Raw genomic sequence first — 25093 nt, 5'->3', positions numbered from 1 at the left:
CCGACTGTCTAAACAGAGAGCTTCCTGAGCCTCACCATTCCCTGCGGCGGGTGACTGCTGTTCCCAAACACTGCGAAGCCCTTCCTCTCTCTGGTCAGGAACGTCCCACCTCATCCAAGCCTCTCCTTCGCCTACAGAGGGAGAGCCATTTCCGGGGCTGTCCTGCGGACTGTCCCCCTCTTCTCAATACCTCCTGGGTCTCTGGGGGCCCTGGGGCTGGCCCAGACTGTGGGAGCGATCTGACGGCAGGGCACGGTGTCGCTGCCAAGCATACCCACATGTGCCCCTTCCCAGCTTGACAGCCCTCTGCCGGGACCGCAGGTGAACTGTCCACGCAGGGGGCCCTGTCCCCTCCACGCCGCCCACGCCTTCCCTACCCCACTGCCTGCCTGTGCGAAGGGAGGCTCCCTGCTCAGTGGAATCTCTCTCTTTCCTATTCTTCTCATTAATCCAAATCCTGGGAAGGACATGTGGCTTTCATTTCCTTTTTACATTTCCTCTTTTTCTATGTTTAATTTAGAAAAGACACATTTTTGAATAAACAAATAAATAAGTTTTTTTAAAGAAAGAGATATAAATCATCATTCATTTACTTCTTGATAAACTCAGAGTTCCTTCACTAAAACAAGGTGCCTACCATTCTCTTATGTTAGGCAGTGACCCCCAAATAAGTAAATTTCACTGTGAAATTTCAACTTTATTTCTGAACTTTGAATAGTTCCTCTCCTGCACAGTTGGTTTCCACCGCCCGTACTGCCTGCTGCCAAAGTAATGGGTAGCGGTCAAGTTAGCTTACCACTTACCACCGACTTCCTGACCACAGCTGAAGGGTATCGCTTCCGTTTCTAGGGCTTCACAGGCCTTATGACCCAGCCTATGTGTATCTCAGGGGTTTCCCTGACTGATAAACATCTAATTATAAACGGAACTAAAATGCTATGCTCATTTCAGCTTTATACAGTCTTCTCTTCTAACCCAGATGATGCAGGAAATTGATTACATCCTTTCTTAAGTGCATGAACAAAAGAAAACAGGCCGGGATTTAAGCTTTACAAGTGAGTCTATTGGAGGAAGGCCACCAGGGTCTGTGCGGAGCAGCGTCTCAAGTTAGAAGCATTTGGTCATTAGTGCTGGTGATCTGGAATTAACTATTAAGGAACAGGGCCTTTGCACTGAAGCAACGTTTGCATCTACATTTAGCCTTTAATTTAGTCCTTTTTCCACCTAGACACAGTTGCAGGGTTACCTCGGACCGCAGGACACAGATACATATTTCCATTTCTACGCATTTTCTCTTCTCACTATTTGGAGTCCCCAGGCACACTCCCGCACTGCCTCATTCCCACGCCTCTTTATTCCCACTATGGCAACCTTCCTTGAGCTATAAACATACTCATTAAAGTTTAATAGAAATGCTATGCATTATATTACTTAGTGTTCCGAAGAGGGTATACAGACATAATGTTGGCCATTATCTATTTTCACAGACAATTTGAGTATCATTTTCTTATTTAATTATTACTACTAAGTAGTATTTTACAGGCTGGATATGCAAATATACCCATCACTCATTAATTTACCATCTAATATTTGTTGAATCTCTCTCATGTGCCAAATACTAAGTGGTGGGGAAATAAGGAAGAACAAAACCAGCAGTCATTTCTGCCCTTCCTGGGTTTACTGTCTATATAAACTGTGTTTCATTTTAAGAAAATTCAATTTCTGGAAACCTGGATTCACCATGATATAGGACAGCATCTCCCCAGGTGTGAGTTTCTCACTGCTGGGGTGATACCTGGGTAACAGATAAATATTCAATGGCTGCACAGTTCTATTTCCAAATTATTTCCATTTGTAGCAAGCGATACTAAGAGTATAGCAGTGAAATCATATTTGAACTTAAAACAAGAAAGGGCTCCCAGACACCATGTCAAGTAAATACTGATATAAGCAATATCAGAATAGGACAAAAATTATGAAGATGGTTCATGAATTACCAAAGTTTTGGAAACACAAAAATGCAATATGAGGCAATTCCCATTTCAGAAGGATTTGTGGAGTAGCTCCTTGTACAGCACAATGTCTTAATTCATTTAAAATATGACTCCATTTATAAAATACATGAGTTTACATACATCATGCTTCAAATGATATACTTGCTGCCATTTACCATAGTGAAGAAAAACTGGCTACACACTATATATTTTGCTTTATTCTACACATTCATGTTCCTGCTAATTTGACTTGTTTATGCAAACTTTTGTACTTTGGAAAGTCAGTATAAGATGAAAGTGTGCCTGAATTGCTAAAGTATGTATTTCCCACAAGAAGGTATGGCTTTCACTCATGGCTCTAATTAAAGACAGAGCTCAAACAAACAGCCTCATCCATAAGCTATTTGATGGTGTGTATGTCCTTGGTTACTGAGTAAATGTTCGGGAAGTGAAGAACTGAAATCTGACCACAACTTACAAATAAGTATGTTTTATCTATATATATGTGGAGATTGCTACAACCTATAAATGCATACACTGTGTGCATTTTCAAATAAACACATATTGTGTTTTACACATTGTGCAATAACAGAAAACGGTAAAAAAAAAACTCCAAGAATTTATTTCTTTAGACCAGTTAAAACCAAATTTCACATTACCTAATTGAGTTAGACACACAGAGAGCAGCAATCCGAGGGGAGAAAAATGTTATTACTTTATTCCACATAAGAACTATGAAGTTTGAAGAAATTACTTTCCACACTGAATAAAAGGACTCAAAAAAATTAGCACAGAATGTATACACTCCTATAATTTAGTCTTAAATTTTCACTCTGCAGATACATTATATAGAAAATTAAAAATAAATTTCATGAGGAACTATGATTTCATTATACATTCTGTCTAAGAAAGGAGCTACATCCTAGTTCCTAGGGACAATTACAACTTTCTAGTAGCCATGTTTAGAGCCATCAGCTAGTAATGACATTAAGAAGCTGTCCCAAAGCACAGAGATTCTAAAATCCAAAAGATACTTAGCCATTCAACAACAGTCAGGGAAGGCAGTCAAACTCCAGGGATCAAAACTGACTTAGAGAAAAGAAGTGGAAGGCACTGTTGAGAACAGATTTTCTAGAAAGCACATATGTTTTGAGGCAATCATTAAAAACAAACCAACCAGCAGAAAAACAAGAAAGGAAAATGTATGAATAAAAAGAAAGCTCACATCTGTCAGCGCCTTGCTCTCTGTCTCCCTCAGGCATAGTGACACAGCCTTCTAGTGTCACAGACCAGTGGCTTCCGCTGAAAATGGCTTCTGCCATCAGCATTTAAAGGGTCACTTTAGAAAATGACAAATTATTTCCTCGTAAATTTAAATGTAGTTATACAATGAGATCCTTGAGTGATAACCTCTTTCTCATACAGTGAGTTGTTTCTGTCACAACAACGTAACAAAGAACAATAAAAACGTGTGGATGTCTAGACCCATCCATGCCTCAAATAGGCCCTGGTTATTAGTTTGACCTGTTCCCTTTTGACCTGATTTGTTGCCACTCTATGCAAAAGAAAAGAACCTCCAATTCTTTTTTAAAAATGAGCACGCTAATTCTAACTGGCGAAGTCAAATAATAAGAGTATTGCCTTTCACAATGTCTCTCATTAATAAAAACCTGACATCGTTTCTCATTAATAGCACTTGGACTATTTATATTCACTATCCTGTACACTGGTAGTTAAATTATATTGATAAACAGCAGGCAATTAAACCTTCTCAAAACAATTAATCAACTCTTGATTACCCACATGTGGATTATTTGCTGTCAGATCACCTGCAGCATTTCTTTAAAATCACAAGGTCATTTCCCTCTGTCTTTCTCTGAGCTTCTGGGGAGTCGGCTTTCAACATTTGGAGGGGAGTGCTCAAGGAAGGCAAACTCATGCGTGCATTATATTATTTTTAATAACTATGCTAGATTTAGATATAAGATACTGTCCAGAATTTCATAAAGAGATCAACTTTCTCACATGAACTTTTTGAAACTAAAATATGGTAATGTATGTAAACAAACTTGGAAAATCATAAAATCCTCTTCACAAGTTGGGTGATAACATTGCAGCTTTAGTGGAAACTATTTTCATTACTTTATAGCTCATAATTAGGAAGCTAATGACTGCTCTTAAGAAGAGCATAATGTACGCGCATCATCCTGCCATTTAGTCCTACACCCCGGGAGATACTCTCACCCCTCTGCTGTAGACAAGTGAGCTGTGAGGACACACCCATTGCCAAAGGCCACACAACAGACCGGAGCTGCTCACCCCCAGCCCAGCGCTCCGCCTCCCACTCCGGCTGCCCCTCATGACCAGCACTGGCCCGGGAAAACCAGCTGAGACTTCGAGGCGCGTCAGTGCATAGCTTAATGGGAGTGGATTCCGACGCTTTGGCTTGTTAGCTGTGTAACTTTGAGTATTTTGCTAAGCTTCTCAGAGTTTTCTGTTTTTGAACTAGAAATAATACTCTCTCTCTCCGAAGAGTCTGCTGTTCATCATGGCTGTTCACTATACAAGGCCTCACGGGAGAAGTGGTGCCTGGCCCCCGATATGTATGAATTCTACTGCTGCCTCTGAAGTGATCCTTTGGAGCTGACAGTGCATCTCACATACGTCATCTGATTATCTGCAAAGGTGCCCAGGGAAACACAGCTCCACACAGAGCTTAGGCCGGAGAACACTGCTTCTGCTGTGGGCAGTTGGGAGCCACCGAAGGGTCATCACGAGTACAGCGATGCGATTCAGGGAAACTTCAGGAAGAGCAGGGCAAGACAGAGGCAGGACGCTCTACCCTTACCTGGAGGGGGGTGATAACAAAGCCCTCCTCATGCCCCCAGGTCGATCATCAGAGCAGCAAGCTCACATCCCACATGCCTAGGGACACACTGCACAGAGAAAGAAGACTGAGAAACCCTGATTTTTATGGTGGTTACTGGGCCTTATTGTTTTATCATTTCTTTATTTCCTTCAGAGTCTTTGCATACGAGGTCCCCACTGCCCCAAACACTCTTCTCTTCCCCACCCCTCGCACGGTTAGCTGACTACCTCTCACCTGTCTGTCTCCCAGCAGAACTCAGTGCCTTGGCGAGGCTTCCTTACCCCACCGGTTATGTCACATCTATTGCTCACTGTTTTTGGTACTTTCTCCCACGTGCTCCTTGACTTTGCCTTGATATCGACTATCACAAGATTTCTTTTTTGGTCTAAGCTTGCAAGCATCATACCGACAATTAGAGTAACTTCAGTTCTACAGAAGGTCCTCCCTATCCTTCCCTCCCACCCCCTTTTCTACAGCATCTTGATTCTTTGGGCTACCAGTTTGTGAATGTCTCACCAAAACAAAACAAAAAACAGGACAGTTAATTAAAAGTCTACTGATGAGTAATTAATCCATCCAAGCCTCCCACCTTTGGCAGATTGCTGAAAAAAGGCAATGACCCCTGGAGCCAGAATGGGGGCTTCTTCTGTAAAGAAAATGAATACCTGGAGGAAATGAAGGCAGCTACTGTGGGAGTTGTCATCCTTTGGAACAAGTCCTGTGCGTTTCTGTGTTCGGTGAACTCAACATATGAAAAATCGGCTCCCTTTTAGTTCACCCCCATCCTCAAACCTTACCTTCATACTGGACCTCAAAGCCAGCTTTCCTATTTATTCACTCTTAAACATTAATGGGAAATCAGGAACAGCAAATACTTGAGAGAAATCTGTAACACTTAAGAGAATAACTAAGACACATCACCAGAAAAACTGCCCCTGAAGGAAATAGAAATAATTTACAGGACTGAACTTTAAATATTTATTATTAGTATCTTCAAATAGATTTAAGATAATCTTTTATCCAGAAGAAAAGGACACAGTGCTATGCGAAAGGAATAGTAAGAGAGGAGGAAAGAGTTCTTGGAAATTAAAAGGGTGGAAGCTAAAAATGTTTAAATGCTTATAATGTGTAGAAGATCAAATAGAAGTAGTGTTTTCAAGTGTGATGCGTAGAAAAGAGATGGAAAATATGATTGAAGAAAAGCAAAGAGTACTAACCAAAGGTCCAGCTTCTGATTAAAGACAAGTTTGATATGAAGAAAAGAGAAAAATCACTGAGAGAAAAATGTCTTTAAAAACAATCACAACTGAAGAAGTTTTCACAGAACTGTCATCTTCAGATTAGCAGGCCCACCGAGGCCTCTGCATTCTCGGTGATGACATGACAGCCAATACTTCCTGGTGTACCCGTGGCAGCCTCTGCGCTTTGCGATCCTAAGAAATACTCATTTAGCACTGACAGCAGCCCCATGAAGCGGGAAATATTATTACTCTCCATTTTAAAGAGGAAGAAATGTAGATACTGAGAGTTTAATTTTTCCCAAGGTGACAGAAGGGCAAGACTGGGATTCGAACCCAGACAGTCTGGATACAGAGGTCAAGCCCTTATCCTGCACACAACACTGCCTCGCAGGGGAATGAAACAAAGCCTTACGTCTAAGTACACACGGTGGCATTTCACTATAAGTGTAAAATACCAGTCTTAGCATCGTCCAGAGGGGAATAACGGATTACATGGCAGGGGATGCGGTTCAGCTGGCATCACTCTTCCGCCCCCCCGACCCCGGCGCTGTGCGGTAAGACCGTGAAGGTGCGATTCTAACCCTGGGATTCTACACTCGGCGCAACTGTCAAATATCTGCGCGAGCAGAGTAAGGATGCTTTAAGACGTACAATTCCTTGGAAGATTTATCTCCTGGGAACGATTTTAAAAGATTTTACTGATGATGTAGTTCAGGAAACTAAGGGACTACATCAAGATACACCAAGACCTATCGGCGTCTCCTTACTCTCTCCCTGAATCACTTTCCTCACTTCGCAAGGAAGCCCCACTTTCTGGGTCCTCGTCCTGCCTCGCTGGCCTCTCCAGGCCTCCTCTACATATCTTATATTTTCAGCATTCGAAAGACTGAGTTCCCAGGGGTCTATTCTCAAGCCTTTTCTATTTACTAACATCATGATTTTATCGATTAGAGGGTTTTAAATACTCAACACCATCAATACACTGAAAACTGCCTGTAGTGGTTTAAATACTGTTCCCCCCAAATTCATGTCTACTGGGAACTCAGCACGTGACCTTATTCGGAAATAGGACTTTGCAGATATAATTAGGAAGCATCTTAACACGAAACCATACTGGATCTAGAGTGGGTCCTAAATCCAATGACTGATGTCCTTTAAAAAGGGACGATGCAGGGAGACAGACAAGGAGAATCAGATTGATGTGAAGGCGGAGGCGGACGTGGGAGCTGTGGAGCCCACCCTGAAGGACGTCCCCCACCAGAAGCTGGAAGAGGCAGGGAGAATCCTCCCAGAGCCCTCAAAGGGAACATGTCCTTGATGACACCTTAATTTTGGACGCCACCAGTACAGTGAGATTCCTGTTATTTTAAGCCACCTGGTTTGTGGCACTTTTTTACAGGAAGTAAGTCTTTAACCTCATTTACATGTCTATCCTAGACCTCTCTCCCCTCTCATGCAGACCTGCATCTTCAATTTCTCGCTCAGTATTCCCACTGGGATACCAAACTGTTCCTTTTGAAGTCTTCCCCATCTCATAAAATGCCAACACCATCCACTCAGGCAAAAACCCTTCAATAGAGTCTTAATTTCTCCCTCACACTCTTTACCAAATCTACCAGCAAATCCTGTTGGCAATGTCATCAAAGTACATCCATCATCATTTCTAATTTCCTCCGTGCCTACCACTCCAGCCCGTCTCCACCATTTCTCATGGAGTTACTGTGATGGCCTGAATACCCCGACTCCATCTCTCCTTCCTACAGTCCACTCTGAACTCAAAGTAGCTGAATGATTATTTCAAAGTCAGTCAGATTGTGTCATACCTCTGTTCTGATCCTATCTCCCATTTTGGGGGGACTTCAGGAGGGAAGTATATTGGGAAAACGCTATAGGGGATACCTGCTACTACCAACTGTTTTCTATGTCTAAGGCTGGGGACGAGGGGGACTTCATTTCCCAGGAGCCCCTTCCCTCTATGGTTCTGTGCTGCGGTTCAGCAGGAGGACCCCTGAGATGCAGGCAGAAGCCCTCAATCGTGGGGAGCCACGGATGCATCAGGGGCTCCTGGGAGCTCTAGCTTCTCTGCAAGGTGATCACTGGGTGTTTCTCTGCACCTTGCTGTAGCCTTGTGAGCCTTGCATCTGCAACCTCTCCCACATCTGTGCAAACCCTGATTTCTAGATAAAAGTCCTTATTCCCATAATACTTGTAGAGGCTCCATTTTCCTGACTGAATGTGGACTGATGCCAAAGCCTATGGGCCAAAAGATACGATGGAGGCTTTCTTCCAGATAATGAATTGATGATGACTTGTAAAATAAAAATGATTGTCAATTAGAAACTTGAGGAAAAAACAAACATTTTTTAGAGATAAGAAATCTCTATATACTACTTGTCTGTCTAATAACATTTACATGCTCACAATGATATAAACACCATGGATTTTCAAGTTTTTCAACCCAATGATGGTGAAAGCATGGAGTATTTCATTGCGGCTACTGAGTAGGACTTATCAACCTTGATAATGTAAAAAGACAGAAGTTGGGAGATGGCGGTTGGGAGAAAGCAGAAGACAGAGGCTGGCAGAAGGGGGACGAGCAGAGCCAATACCTTCATGTAGGTCACATAGCGGGGAATCAAAAAAGGCTGCCTGCAGGAGGTAAAACAGGAAATAAAGGCGGGAATATATATGCTGCCGAGGGCTGGAGGGGCGGCCTACGTTAGAATGACAGGACCATGGAAAGATGGTGGCATAAGAGAGGCAAATGCTCATTTGTCACAGCAGGAAATCTCTGGGTAGTGTCTAAAACTGAGCAGCTGACCGACGCATGGTATAAATATATTAGAATTGGAAGTGGTCCCGCCTCAGTCCTCATTTCAATCAGAGTTTCACAGGAGAATTAAATCACCCCACGTAAGTCATAAATGACTTCCCTCCCACATGTCTGGTATGGTGCCAGGCATGTGCCATCTTTGGCAGAAATGAAATGCACAGTTTCTCAGGTCACTTTCTGGCTGTGCGGCTCAGACGAGGAACTGCTCCTAAGAAAGGCTGCTGGGGAGGAGCAGGAAGCCAGTCAGGGGACTACTGGTTTCATTCTAAGTTCTATGTCATTTTTTAGTTTTGAATCATGTGTCTGTTTTCTTTCACACACACAAATATTTATAACGAACATTTGGAAGCTTCCTTTTAGAAATGTTGGGTGTAAACAGCAAAGCAGTCCACTGGCAGCGAGGTGTGGATGAGAAGAAGACGAGACGGGGGTCTGCAGAGCGGCGTGAGGACGGGGCCGCAGGGACGGGGGTGCAGGGACGGCAGAGTCAGAACTGGGACCGCGGTGCTCCTAAGCCGGGACTGGTTGGATAAAGCCACCCAAGTAGAGGGTACAGAGCCGGGAAAGCCCCACAGGCAGTCCTTGGGGGAAAGGGAGCGCCGATGGGGGTAGTGAGGGGGGTAGAAAAGGGATTGTTGCAGCCAAGTGGGAAGATCACACATTTAACCTCAGGACCAAGGGAGAAGAGAGTGTCAGGTGAGGAGAAGCGCTGCCAGAAATGCAAGGAGCACTTCCGACCGTCTCCTGATGCGTATTTAGGAGTCGATACTCCGCTTTAACATAGAAGTGAAACTCTCTCTAATGTATGAGCAACAGGTGAAACAAAGCACTTAATAAAGTGGAATTCTGGAAACCCCTTAAAACGTAAAAATCTTTGCACTTTAATCCCTTTTACAAAGTAGCTATTGTGTAGGAGATGAGACTTAGGATACTTTGGGTCGTTCATTCATTTAATAAGTATGTATCAAATGTCTATCATAGAAAAAACATAAATGTTATAGGGATCCACTCATGAGCTCACAGTCTAATAAAAAAAACATGGCATTAACAGAAATAACTCACATACAAGGTAGATATCATGAGGTCTATAAAAACAGTAGAGATGAAGAAGTATGTGAATTCAGGAAAGAGAGATGCCCCCCCTCTGAAACTCCGATCAATGACATCTAGGCCACGGAGCAAAACACGGCTGAGCAGAGACTCCCAGATTCATTCCTGCAAATAGTAACAAATTACTTAAAACATGTATTCATTTATTACAGTATAATCAAGTACCCACTTTTAAAATAGGCATGCTTTTTTCATGTATTACATGATATTATAGTTAGGTTCCCAAGATTATGTGAATGTGAAGCCTTGGCTGGCTCTACAGTAATCAGTAGGCTGCTCTTAATCGGGGTAAAAACAGCAAACTCGTAATTCCTATGCCTCCTTGAGGTACTTTCTAATAGGAGGATTAGACTGCCTACTTGATCTACTTTAAGATTATTTCCAGAAGGAGAAGAAACAAGCTGATTTTCTCAAGCTATCCAATAGGAATGAGGGCTAGAGTGTCTTTGTGTAATAATTTACTGCAAGCTTTCTAATTATTAACAGAGTGCTACAAAAGGTTTTATGCATTTGGATGAGTTCACTTACAGGTTACTCAGAAAAACAAGTTTTGAATGGCATGCCAGGAAGGGTAAGATGACAGAATAGCTGTTCTGTATTTATTTGCAAACTGCCTGACAAACTTATGTCGCAAGAAATACTGCTTTGAGTGAAATGAGGTCACCATGGTGATAAACAAAGAGGTGGAATACCGCCATGTCCGTGTATCTGAGGAAGACGCCAACCAGGGCACTGAGTGGGTCCCGACCGGGACGTGAGCTGACAGATGGCTTCCACTGGCTTTAAACAAGCATTAGATCTGTCCAAGCATCTACTTTCAGACCAATTTATTGTAACAACTGCTTCCATTTCTGCTGAAATGTCCATTAGCCTGATACAGGTTTCCCAGCCAGGGATGAAACACCACATCTTTCCCACATGGATAATTGAAGGGAAAAATATACTGAAAAGAAAGCAACCGAGCAAAAACCAATAACTCCTTCCAATTACAATTAAGTGAAGCAGCCTGTGGGCTTCTTAAAGGCAGGCCGGCTCTTCCATGTGCTCTGAAACCTTTTAGCCACACAGACGGATGGCAAATGTACGGTCCTGTCAATTTAAGGTCACTTAATCAAACTTCTTGCAGACTAATTATATTTTTTGTTCATTTAAACCACCTATTTCTCCACGATCAATCAGATTAGTTGTACAATTCAGTTTTATCACTACGACAACACCACATGTTAGATGAAAGGGTTTCCACTCCTGAGCGTCCCATCTCACAGATCCAGTCTGATTCTGTACTTCAGTAAAACAGAAAAAAATCCCTTAGTCCACATTTTTATGATTATCAGATATAGTTAAGGGAAGAGGAGAGGGAAGCTAGCTGGCAATTGTTTGCTGAGCACCAGTTTTATCCCCCTTTTGTTTCTAGTTTCCATTACATCATTATTTACACATACACAGTCTTTTTAAAAAGAATTATTTATACAGTGACAGGAGAAATGATATGAATGGACCCAAAATAGCAACCATCTGCACGTGAGCAGAGCTGCCCCAAGCCTGGTTCCCAGGACTTCCTGCTGCTGTGCAGGGGCTCCGGCGCTGGGAACGGCTCGGTGGGCAGCCTGTCCTTCTAGGAGCTTCAGCGCCGTCGCCCACCACAGCAAGCACTGGGAAGTCTGGTTTCACCTGCACTATTCCAGTACAAAACTGCTAGAGCAAAGGAAATAACCTAAGTGCACAGGGACGAGGGAGTGGTTAAATAAATTGGGGCACATGAATAAAATGGAATTCTATACCTATTAAAGCGGTGTTCTTGAAAATTATTAACAGCACAGAAAAACACTCATGATGTCATGTAAAAATGGAGGCTCAAAATCATGAATAAAGTACTCTTTCAGTTTGTAAACACATACTTTGCTTATGAATAAGACAGCAATTACCTCCAATTGGTAATATTACAGATTATTTTTATTTTGTATCTTTCTTTAGTTTATAAATCTTCTAAAATTAAATATACATTGCTTTTATAATTTAAAAATATTCACACAGAAATATGGAATTTACAGGTAAAACCAGAATGGAATAGAAGAGTGGCTTGTATGCATCCATCGGGTAAATTAACGAGAAGACGGTCCAGCCCCATCCCCCCCGTGGGCCTCTCCTGGATCCCTGCTGGACTCGAATGCACCCCACTGCTCTGCACGTGAACTGGACCCTCCTGCCTCCATGCTTTTGTCTACAAAGCTCCTTCTTTTTGGAATACACATTTCTTTCCTTTTACTTAATCAAAGTCATATTTAAAGGCTCTATCCAGGGGCCATTCCGAAGTCTCAGGTCCCAGTTTTCCTGCCACACCTGTATCTTCCCAGAGCCCACCAAGTGCCTGTCGGTCTCCCCCACCTCCACTGAGCCATAACTGACACGGAGGACCGTGGGAGCCCAAGGCGGACACCTGTCAGCACTGACATATGCAACACAATTACCACAATAGCCAAACACATCACGTAATTACCATTTCGTCTTTGCGGTGAGAACACTTAAAATGTACTCTCTTAACAACTTTTTAAAATATATATTGTTAATTATAGTCAGAATGCTGTGCATTAGATCCCCAGAACTTACTCATCTTATACCTGGAAGTTTATACCCTACGACCAACATGTCCTTATTTTCCCCACTCCCAGACCCTGGTAACCACCATTCTACTCTCTGTTTCTATGAACTTGGCTTTTTTTAGCTTCTATATGTAAGTAATATCTGCCCTAGGAAATTGGAAGTATAGAGTGCTTAGTTGTATAGCTGTGCAGTACAGCTATTTTTATGCATTATATTTGAAATAGTTCCAGTTACAAGGTGGGGCAAATTTAACATTAACTGTTTAGCTTTAGAGGGACAAATTTAAATTTCAAAGCAGCTATTCTTTGTGTCACCATAAGAAAAGTATTGGTGTGTTGGAAATAAAGTAATATAATACAGTATTTAGTAATATAATACAGTATTTGTCTTTCTCTTCCTGATTTATTTCATTTAGCATAATGTCTTCAAGGTCCATCCATGTTGTCACAAATGGCAGGATTTCCTCCTTTCTCATTGCTGAAAATACTCGTGTGTGTGTGTGTGTGTGTGTGTGTGTGTGCACCCCCCACATCTTCTTTATCCATTTTTGTACTGATGGACACAGGTTGTTGAGTAGGAAGCGCCTGGATTCATGTGTGGGTGTCTCAAAGCCCCTGGAGGGGCACTGATGCAATGAAGCGTGTTAAGCAATTGTATTTCTCCAAAGGAAGTGATTCCGTAGTGGCTTTAAGACCATTAGTGTTGGTTTTTTACACTGGCCCACAGTGACTAGTACAAACTAAGAATGGCATCTCGACTTTAAGGAGAAACATCAGGGAGGTGGACCTCCAAGATCAGGTCACCCACTTTCTGGTGGCTTGAAGAGTACTGTGTACATGGACAGCTGCCACTTTATTTCCAACACACCAATACTTTTCTCATGGTGACACAAAGAATAGCTGCTTTGAAATTTAAATTTGTCCCTCTAAAGCTAAACGGTTAATGTTAAATTTGCCCCACCTTGTAATTGGAACTATTTCAAATATAATGCATAAAAATAGCTGTACTGCACAGCTATACAACTAAGCACTCTATACTTCCAAATTCCTAGGGCAGATGATAGCAAAATAGAAAAACCTTCTGTTAAATCACCTTTATTTATGCCCTAGTGGCATATTCTCCCTAAACTGTGAAGACAGCCTCCATAATTCTTTCCACTCTAATATCTCCTGCGCCTGGAGAACAAAAGAAATTCACTTAAGGAGGAAAGTGAAATTTATTACACAGGCAAGGAGAATTAATTGATGAATTCTACTTCATTGGCTGTAAATTTTTCTACCCACATATTTAATCTCTTGGTAGTTTGAAGAAACCATAGAGTTGTAATACCTACTAATAAGATAAATTCCTGGAATTTATCCTAGAAAGAGTAAAAAGAGCTACAGAACGCTAATTGGGCCAGAGGTGGCCGGCCAGGCCGCAGAGGTGTCCCTCCCCTCCCCTGCGCTCAGCCGGGATCGCGGAGCCAGGCCGCGGAGAGAGCAGCCAGGCCGTCGGCAGGCAGGGGCACTGCCTCATTCCCGCTGGCTGCACGGAGTAGGTAACAAGGTCCCGGGGGTGGGGGAAGGGACAGGGGGGCAGAAGAGAGCAGGAGGCCGAGTCCCTAAGCGCCCTGCCCATCAGAAACACCGCCTGCGGACGGCTTGATGGGAAAGAAACCACCACGGCAACTACGTCGTGGCGCACGGGGCTCCGCTGTTCCTGCAGCTCGTGGCCCTGATCCAGCACCCAGCCCTGCACAGCTCTCTGAGCGGGGCCCTGTCAGGGCCACACTGCAGGCCACCTGAGTCATCTGTCCTACGCTCTGCTTTCTGGTTTCTTCCTCCTTGAACAGGATGTTATTTTTTTTTCTAGAAGTATATATAAACTACATAAGCCAGGTAGGTCTATATAACTTATATAATTATATATATATATATGTCTTTATGTAATTTAAATTAGTATTTATATTAACTAATTTATTTGTTCAGGCAACGGACCTGACTGAGAAGCTGCTGTGTAGTGGCCCATGGGGACACGTGAGTAAATAGAATATGGGACCTGGCTCCGAGCTCGTGATGTAACGTCATGTGCTTCCCTTCCCTTCCCTTCCCTCCCCTCCAGGGGTGGCTTTCTCCTCTCCTCAGGGCCTTCTCTCCCTCCTCCAGGGCCCATCCCCAGCTCGCACGGAGGAAACGGAGCTTCCCACTGGGTATACAGCAAAGACTGGGTAATGCAGAAATAATCCTAGGTGGATAGATTTTTTGAGGGTGTTTGAAAAAACAGGGAAGGGTTTGATGAGATGATGCTAGGTCTGGAGAAGGATCTAGCAGGCTCTCTGCAGGCTGCAGAGATGGGACCTGATGCCCAGCTGGAAATGCAGAAGCTCACGGTGACTTGCTTAAAGCCAACAGGTAAAAAGAAATGAGTGACAGCAAAGAGCTTTGATTACTCCCAGGTCTAAGTGCCTCCTGAAACACTGCCACCCAGAATTCCTGCAAGGAACTGGAATTATCCTGGACACACAAACTGGAGGGGCCCAGGGAGACAGGGCACACGTGTCAGCGTGCCCAGCTGCACGCTGAGGAGGCTGGTCCCAGACGATGGAGGGTCTGCTCTCTAGGAATCGGGGTTCGCAGTCCATAGCCGTCGGCTGTTGCTGTTAACACAGTGTCTGCGGTGAACACTGAGATGCAAAGTCGTGCAAATTTTAAAAATTACCTTTAGGCCACTGAATTAGGTTATCTAGGAACTTCACTCACTGTCTGTAATGTAATAGCATTTTCAGATACAGAAAACATAGATTTCCCAAAGGATTAACATTACCATTAGCAAAGGGTCACCTGGTAAATCTGGCTGGCTTTCCCACATCTCTTCCTTCTTCAATACTGTAGCGTAGATGGATCACATGCCTCAGAGCCTGCCCTAAAAGGTGATCCTGTATTAAATTCCTATAATCACCACCTACAAGGGGGGTTGCTAAAAAACCTCTATATATTTCCTTCAAGATGATTATTTCCTCTGACTGACTGACCCAAACTTTCTCTCTACTCAGATTGTTTGTGTTTCTTAAATTTCACAGAAAACTTCAAATCAGGGTCCCATACAACAAAGCTAATTATTCTGAAATTTTACAAGTGATTATTGCCATTTCTTGCTTTTTTATACAAAAGACTTCTACCAATAGTTGTTATAACTACCAGCCCTCTTCACAGTACACAGACTTCTCCACAAGGAAGGCATCTAGAAAATGATTTCTGGTACATGGTGCTGAGACTATGGGAAAACATTAAAAAAGAACAGAAACAAAACTGAACCCGTTGCTATTGCTAACACTTCGAGGAAACTATCCCCAAATTCCTACGTTGATAATAGTGGTCTTTCCTCAATGTCTTAAATTATCACTGTGACTTTCAAGTTTTATTTTGTCCCAAAAGTGCCACAAAATATGACCTGGAGTTTGGGATTCTCATTGCTTAGGTTTTATTTGGTCAGCCTCTAATATCTACTCTATTTATTTCCCCGCTTCACTCAGGCCGTGGAAGGTTGGTTAAAGGTGAACTTCTGCATGAGTGAGCTTTTCACCTCTAGCTCCCAGGTTGATGCATGACCTCACCTGACCTTTGCCTCTGAGAAAGCAGATTTCCACGAGAATAAGGGCTGGTTTTAGACTGTTGTGTGGCCTCCGATCCACAGCCGGCCAACCCTGTTCAATGCACTCCAGATTTTTACCTCTGCAAATACATAAAGTGTTCTTCCTTCTTCTCCAAATAGTCATCTTAAAAAATGGAGCAAGCATTGCTGTAACTAAGTACAATGCAAAGGATAAAAACACCCAAATAGATAGCAATTTACACGTTGTGAATACTTAGAATTAACCGGCTTATTTTAGAAAATAAGTCATAAAGTAAGGGTAAGGCTATGGAGGACAATGGCAGGGCGAGAATAAGGGGTGTAAGTGCTCCAAGCTGATGAGAAAGTGAATCTTCACCCGTCTTCTGTCCCCCCTACACACTCACCTGCGTGGCACACACAGTGCCCACAGCCGCTTCTCCGCTGGAGTCTGATGCTGGAAGAGACATCGAATTTGCACAGGCTTGCTCCCCCCAAATGTGGTTTAGCCACGTGCAAAATGTCTCACGCCTTAACTAAGACACAGCAGAGCGACTAGTGTAACAGGACAGATTCACACTGCGGTGAGCACGTGACACGTGTGGGAGATCTCCTTATAGTGGCGGCTTCTCAAGGCATCTTACCACATTATCACAGGCAATTTTCAGGATGGACTCAAAATTTAACATTCTGATGATAAAAATCCCAGAAGAATTGCACATTTGAAAGCTCTGGGTGGATGTCATCTTGCTCACAGATGGCAGACCACGAACTGAGCCACGGGGTCTTATGGTGTCTGCCTGCACGTGGCTCTCTATCCAGCCTGCATGCCCTGTCAGCTAATAATAAAGGGCAGAGTGGGAGTGGATCAAATACAGACCAGAAACGGTGCAGCGCGCACTTCACGACTCCAGCTGCACGGAACGCTAGGGACTGCCAGGTCCTGTGTAGTGACAGAAAGCAGGCCAGCGGCTCCCGGGACGGGGATCACGGAGGGACAGGCCATGTTGGGGGTGACGGGGTCACACTTAGGTGTGTAAGATACATCAGAACTTACATTTTACACTTTAAGTATGTACAGTTATTGTATGTCAATTTTAACTCAATAAAGCTACTAAAATACATAATAAAAAGTGATCTATGCTCCAGCTTGATGCACATATACATTATCGGAAATTGGATTTTTAACCATTTACTGCTGCATAATTGTGAATAACTAAACAACTTCCAAGTATTCAAGTTAACAAATACCCTTAGAAAAGGAGCCAAACTGTGCAACAGAAATCAGGAAGGAGGTACACGGAAGCCAGGGGGACGGGGGGGGGGGAGCTGGTGTGAGGAGGGCTGTGAGCGTGGGAGCGGGTGCGGGCGCAGGGAGGGGCAGGGAGTGGGGACTCCCAGTGGAACAGGGAGCTGCTTAGCAGGGACACAGCATTTTAGCCTCCCACTAAGAAACAGGAATTGTGCAAAGACGCAGGTTCAGGGACACAGGCTGGAAGCCTCCTCAGAACAGGGAGCTGCAGGCGGAGGTGGGAGGGGGAGAGCGCAGGGCATTGGGTGCAGACGGAGGTGGAAGGGGGGAGCGCAGGGCATCGGGTGCAGGCGGAGGCGGGAGGAGGGAGAGCGCAGGGCATCGGGTGCAGGCGGAGGCGGGAGGGGGAGAGCGCAGGGCATCGGGTGCAGGCGGAGGCGGCAGGGGGAGAGCGCAGGGCATCGGGTGCAGGAGGAGGCGGGAGGAGGGAGCGCAGGGCATCGGGTGCAGGCGGAGGCGGGAGGGGGAGAGCGCAGGGCATCGGGTGCAGGCGGAGGCGGGAGGAGGAGAGCGCAGGGCATCGGGTGCAGGAGGAGGCGGGAGGAGGGAGCGCAGGGCATCGGGTGCAGGCGGAGGCGGGAGGGGGAGAGTGCAGGGCATCGGGTGCAGGAGGAGGTGGGAGGGGGAGAGCGCAGGGCATCGGGTGCAGGCGGAGGCGGGAGGGGGAGAGCGCAGGGCATCGGGTGCAGGAGGAGGTGGGAGGGGGAGAGCACAGGGCATCGGGTGCAGGCGGAGGCGGGAGGGGGAGAGTGCAGGGCATCGGGTGCAGGAGGAGGTGGGAGGAGGGAGCGCAGGGCATCGGGTGCAGGCGGAGGCGGGAGGGGGAGAGCGCAGGGCATCGGGTGCAGGCGGAGGCGGGAGGGGGAGAGCGCAGGGCATCGGGTGCAGGAGGAGGTGGGAGGAGGGAGCGCAGGGCATCGGGTGCAGGCGGAGGTGGGAGGGGAGAGCGCAGGGCATCGGGTGCAGGAGGAGGTGGGAAGAGGGAGCGCAGGGCATCGGGTGCAGGCGGAGGCGGGAGGGGCAGAGCGCAGGGCATCGGGTGCAGGCGGAGGTGGGAGGGGGGAGCGCAGGGCATCGGGTGCAGGCGGAGGCGGGAGGAGGGAGCGCAGGGCATCGGGTGCAGGCGGAGGCGGGAGGGGGAGCGCAGGGCATCGGGTGCAGGTGGAGGCGGGAGGGGGAGAGCGCAGGGCATCGGGTGCAGGCGGAGGCGGGAGTGGGGAGCGCAGGGCATCGGGTGCAGGTGGAGGCGGGAGGGGGGAGCGCAGGGCATCGGGTGCAGGCGGAGGCGGGAGGGGGGAGCGCCAGAGATCACTTTGCTGTGGAGTCTCAGGTGCTCAGGAGGCATGTCGGTGAGATGTGTGGTCGGCCACTGAGAACACAGCGGGGTTCAGGAGAGGCTGGGAACTGGAGGTGCCCATACTGCGGGGCACATACTGTCGGAAATGAAGCCACGGACACGGAGGAGGGAACGGGGCTGCTGAAGGAGAGCCCTCAAGACAGGAAACACGACTGAGGAGAAGAGCCAAGGAAGAAGAGAGGCCGGACAAGCAGCCTGGCGGTCAGATGAGGAGAGGGACCCACGGAGAACCGTCCTCGCGGCCGAACCGGTTGAGACGAATGAACGTGGAAGAGAGGCCAGCGGATAGCATCTCGGATGGGAGAAGGGGGATGCGGGCGATCGGACAGTGAAGGAAGGGCCAGCAGAATAAAGAGGGTGACGTGTATTTCACCCGGAAAGGCTTGACCTTGAAGGAAAGGGGATGGGCACGTGGGTCAGGTCGGAGGGAACGGGCGCTGAGATGCAGAGAACACGTCAAGGCGATGCGCCGAGTCTATTTGTGCGCTGAGGAGATAAGGAGGGACTGACGAACCCAAAGGCAGGGGGAGAGCCGAACTTCAACCGCGTTTCACTACTTCTGGCGCATGAAAAATGGTCCATGAAACAATTTTTAAAAATTCTTCTCTGATGTTCAAGGTAGAACAAGATCAAAGTAAACACAACGGCAGTAGAAAGGTGAGAGAAGTTACAGATGGGCTTTGTGCCTCGGCCATGCAAGTCCTGAGCTTCAGGCAGACGCTTCTCTGAAGGTGGGTCGCCGACCGCGCACAGGTGTGCTGACATGCTGACCCTGACCCCTGGAAGTCAGCGTTCATCTGTATTTTTAGGAGAAAGGCGGCCCTGCTTAACTTAAGAGTGAGTCTAAGTAGATCACCATATATACTGTTCAAGGATATATTTCCAAATAATTACAACATAAGAAGACCCATTAACTATTAGAAGTATGCCAAACATAACTCCATCTTTCTTTGCTGATTTAGAAGAACTTACAGTGCCCCAGGGCCATCATTATAAATATTAATTCTTACTGAAAATATAGAACTGTCAGTTCTATTGATATTTCTAGTAGAAATGGTCTTACCTGATTTTTTGACAGGTTGGCAGAAATAAGTAAAAGGTTAATATCGAGTTCTTGCAAACTGTGAACTACTGCCTGTTTGTTTCTGGTCCCTAAAATGCTGTGCTGTTTCCCACCGAAAATTTCTTACCATGGTTATCAGGAATCTTATTCCAACAAATGTACAATAATGCAGGGTATACTGATGTTTGTCCTAGGAAAACTTGGGAAAAGTACATAAATGAGACGATGCATTTCCACAGTCTAATGGACTGCTTTGTGCTAGAACACAATGGAACATTTCTGTTTCCGTATCATCTGGCTGTACCATTTCAGTAATGAGGGGATACGACACCTGACTTACCAATTTCAATCAAAAGCTATTCGTGTGGCAAAAAACGTTCAAGTCAGAAGGCGAACGCTATTAACACAGATGAGCGAGGTGCAACTGCCAGTGGAAGTATTAGAAATCAAGTTATGTATTTTTTGTAAGGAGCTAGCAAAACAAGGTATATATTCAGGAAATTTTGTAAGGAAAAAGTAGAAAGAGGAATATGGCTTAAAATTGCCATTATCAAAGGAAAAGTGAAGTGATAGAAATATTTTAATAGTGTTCAGGGCTGCTTTGCCTCTGTTTATATGGTGTTCTCAAGCACGTTCAGCATTTTAATATGAAAGAAAAATATATACATACATATATGTATGTATATAAATTATCTGTGAGGACTATTAGAAGAACACACAGCTTGTTAGTAATCTATTACTTGAGATGCAAGTGGCATGGTTAAGTTGTATAATTTTGGTTTCTAATAAAATCCACATTGAAATGTTTTCAGAGTATGCTCTTGATTTTCCTTTTGTCAGATGTTACACAATGATAGTCTGAAACTATCTCCTGTGATTAGTGAGGATATTTCCCAGATTTTTTCTCTTACACAGAATTATTTTTAGACAATAGATGCATATTTTAGAGATTTATAACAGCCTTTGCCCTTAAGAAAATTAAAAATTCAAATGGAAAACCTTAGAAGTCAATATATAATTAGCATTCACAGATACCACTAAACAAAGAGAAGATAACACCAGGGAGAAGAAATAGCTGGGACAGTAGGTTAATGTTATCAGGAATTAGTTACGTTAATTAGGAAAAGAAAACAAGACACTAATCACAGAGTTTGTATCTCCTTTGTGGCTTGTAGTCTAGTAGATTCCATGCATGCACACACACACACGTTTCATGAACCACAATAGGGATATAATAATTTGACAGGTATCTATAGCTGCAGGGGTTGTCCTGTAGCTGGAATTAGAAAATCCAAGTTCAAATCTTAAATTAATCATTTAGTGTCTTGCAATCTAAGGCAAATAGCTAACATTGCTGATGCAGTTTCTTCATCTGTAAAAACAGGGACAATTATACTTATTTTGTAGAGTTTTTGCAAAAATAGCCTGAAAATTTTGAAGTGAATTCACACCTTCAATGAGACATGAAAACTCTCTGTTTTCGTAAGTCAGATAAAAAGTATTACATTATTTTTTGCTTTAAAAAAATTATCTCAACCCTCATTTACCAATGCCATTTAGTTTCTAAGAATTTTATCTTTTTACTTGGTCTTTAGACACATGAGCCAATGAAACGTGATGGGCATGGATTCTCCTGTGGAAACATGTGAGCGGATAGAAAGGAGATGCAGACACTCAGCCTATTTCATGACAGATTCTGATACTTTTCATCATAATCTAAAAGAAGTTCTTGAAATAGGTATCAGAGTGGAATGGCCTCCACACTAGAGTCAGCTCAGAATTCTTCTACGTAACCTCGGGTACTGAGAAAGTGAAGAAGAGAGGAAATAGTATTAGAAGGAAGACCCCAACAGGGGAGCAAGGGGACGATGAGCCCTGGGATCCGAAGGACGTTTCCGTCATGTGACATTATTCCTACTGCATTTAACCGCAGGCGCTTCACTCCTGATTCCCGCGTGATCACCGCAGGCACAGAGATGCCTTTCCGGGCTCTCAAGGGCCGACCTGGGAGCCCCCTCACAGCTGTCCATTTACATAAATGCCGACCCATACCCACAGTGCGTGAAGTGTCTGGTGCCACTCCTAGCTCTTTTTTAAAGGGTAAGACTGAGCCTTTTAGGAAAAAAAATGTTATTTGGTGCCTGCTCTGCAGTCAGACCCATGCTAAGTGTTGGGATACAAGTGTGAGTTGTGTCTGTCTGGTCCTCACGGAGTTTATCAGCTTAGTGGAGAGAATGGTCGTGAAAGAGGTGCTGCCCAGGGCTGGTGATATGGGCAGCTGTGCAGGCATCTTGGGGTGTGTGCAACACGTAAAGATCACGCCTAGTTTGAACACCAGGGTCCCAGAAGACAACAACACATCTAAGTTGAAAACAAAAAGTACGCGGGAGTTGGGGGAAGGCAGACGGCAAAGAAGGCGAGTGCAAGGGCCGGGCAGCTAGAGAGACCGGGCTTCTGTGAGGGCCACGTGGCCTGCGCGCGCGTGTATGTGTGTGTGTGTGTGTGTGTGTGTGTGTGTGTGTGTGTGTGTGTGTGTGTGTGTGTGTGTGTGTGCTGGATGTAGGATACAGGATGAGGGGGACACAAGTAACAAGGCTGAAGTCAGAAGGATCATTGAGGTGCTTGAAGGTCACAGCAGAGGCTGGTCTTTACTGTAGCTTTTCAGAAACCACTGGAGGGCGTTCAGCCAGGACCAAATCACCACTCACGCTTCAGGAAGGGCATCTGCCTGCAGGTGGGCGGAGCCAGGCAGGACAGCGGGGGTGCCGCGGAGGGCAGACGGGCTCACACAGGCTCAGACACAGGTGGGCTCACACGCAGGTGGGCTCACACACAGTATTCTAGGGGAGAGTCTGACTGAATTGGCCACAGGAATGGGTGAGGATAAGAGAGTCAAGCAACGTATCACCCTGAGGCAAAATCACATTAAAATTACTTAAAATCCACTAGAAGCTTCATGAATGAAAGGAAGGTTGAAAAGGAAAGGGTTGCTTTGGATTATGATGGTAAAAGAAATCGTTTGGTGGCAGGAAATGGGCTCAGAGTGTGTAAGGAGTGACATGTGCTTGGTCAAAAATGAAAAGTTCAAACCCAGCAAATTATCACAACTTCACAGGAGAGAGGACAGAATCGCATCATGAGGAACCAATCTTAAGTAATTTGCTTCCAAATGATAGCTTACTTTCTAACAAAAACTATGTATTGGTTTTTATATAATTGGTGTTATTCCCAAATTTGTGATGCTTGAGTTCTATTCAGACTGAATTTTGATTTGAGATTTGATATCCTGGAAATGAAACACAATAATAAAAGCACAGAAGCATAAAAGCCTTTGGATTTGATTTTATCCAGAATAAGGTATTTATATTCTATACTTTTACTATTCATCATATCATCACAATAATATTTGAAAGAGAATCACCTAGGAAATACGAACTGATTCTTAAAGGCTAGAGTCCGAGGGATGTATATATCATGATGATATCACCAGAAATGAATAAGATTATTTCTGACATAAGATTTCTGATAGAATTCGTTTTTACAAGGTCACACTGGCACGCCCTCGTTGTGACTCTGAACTATATTTCATGTGTGTGTGTATAAAGCATGTTTGTCATGCAGCTGTTATGGTCTGTTAATTAGAGAATATGCCCACCGTGATCAACTATTTCTTTAGTCAAACTAATCACAGCCACATATAATGAAATAATCTTATTTTGAATTTATAAATGGCTGTTCTAGACCACTCCAAAAGATTTTTAAAGTTATGTTTAGATTTTAATCTAAAAAACATGAACACTAAGTCCAAAGGCTTTATGCCTTAGGACCCTGAACTGGTATGAAGCAACTGAAATAGTTATTAAGACATTAAAGGTATTCTGAATATTAACTAAATTTTGATCTATGAAAATTTTTATGAGAAGATACCCATCCATTCTATTCAGAGAAGTCTCTGACAATGCACTGTCCAACTCAAAAACATTTTTCTCCTTAAAAGAACAAGGACAAAGAAATTACTTATAATTTCCATCCAGGGATTTGAAGACGTATTTCGTGGCACTTCAACAGGTTGACTTAACACAGCAGATAAGTTTTTCTCTGTGAATTTTCTACTGACATGTTTCATGATAGAATAAGCCTCATCCGCAAAGAGGTAACATTTTTTTTTATCTGGGCAAAAGCATGATTGCATTTTTTTAAAACTATCCTGTCTGTGCAAAACCAATTTAGTTCCATTAATGAAAAGGAAGCACAAGGTGATTGAGAATGTAATACAGAATTATAGCTCATTAATTCTTCAAGTATGTAATTTTCCAGGCTCTTGATCCCCCAGTGATCTCTGCACACGCCCTAGATCCCCCTAACCATGAGCAAAGGGGAATCTAATCGTGTCGCTATACCATGTGTGGCCATGCCGTGCTCCACAATCAGGGGGACACACAGTGAGGGGCAGCCCCGTGAACATTCCTCTGTTGTCAAAAACTGATCCATCACTGATCCAGACAACTGGGATGGGGACTTTCTATTATGTGGCCGACACCGTCAACAGCGATGGTATCGTAAGGGTGGAGGCTGATGGCTCAGGGCACCTCGTTAGGCATGAGGGACTGGATGTGCGCTTCCTTCTTCTGTTCTGTTGACTTGTATGCACTTACTTTCCTTTGGCATCATTGCCCTGGACGATGTTGATGCCCACTAGATTTGTACTAAAAAATCACAAACTAAGTGATAGAACACAATTACGATTTTGAGTACTGGCTCAGAGTTACATCCTGATTTTCTATTATAAGGATTATGTCATTGAAAGCATATAATTCTACTCATCTCCCCACCAACCTGTCCTTGGAAGTTAAATTGCTTTTTTCCCCCATTTCAGGCTTGGGGCAAAATTGTTACTTGTAGCCCACGAACAGGGTGTCAATTAGCGAGTGGCAGTACATGTGGCCTGGTGAAGTGGACAGAAAGCCGTTTTGTCCAAACCAAATTTAGCAAAATGTGCGTGGCACTGTTTTCCTGCCTGCGAAGACGGCTAGCATTTCAAAGTAGCCGTGGAAGCTGCACAGCCCCACCGGGATTCTTCCATAAGGAACCAAGGTCTGAACAAGCTGCTGTGCTTTATTCA

At 44.5% G+C, this 25093-nt stretch overlaps 1 protein-coding gene across 2 annotated transcripts in view; it reads right to left on the bottom strand.

Moving 5' to 3' along the window:
* NELL2 (neural EGFL like 2) overlaps positions 1-25093 on the bottom strand; it is a 253190-nt gene that overhangs the window by 20454 nt on the left and 207643 nt on the right. The window lies entirely within an intron of this gene.

The sequence above is a fragment of the Manis javanica genome, chromosome 15 (assembly GCF_040802235.1).
Source record: "Manis javanica isolate MJ-LG chromosome 15, MJ_LKY, whole genome shotgun sequence".
NCBI classification, from domain to species: Eukaryota; Metazoa; Chordata; class Mammalia; order Pholidota; family Manidae; genus Manis; species Manis javanica.
Note: the sequence above shows the minus strand (reverse complement) of the source record. Positions and strands in the feature narration are given on the sequence as shown.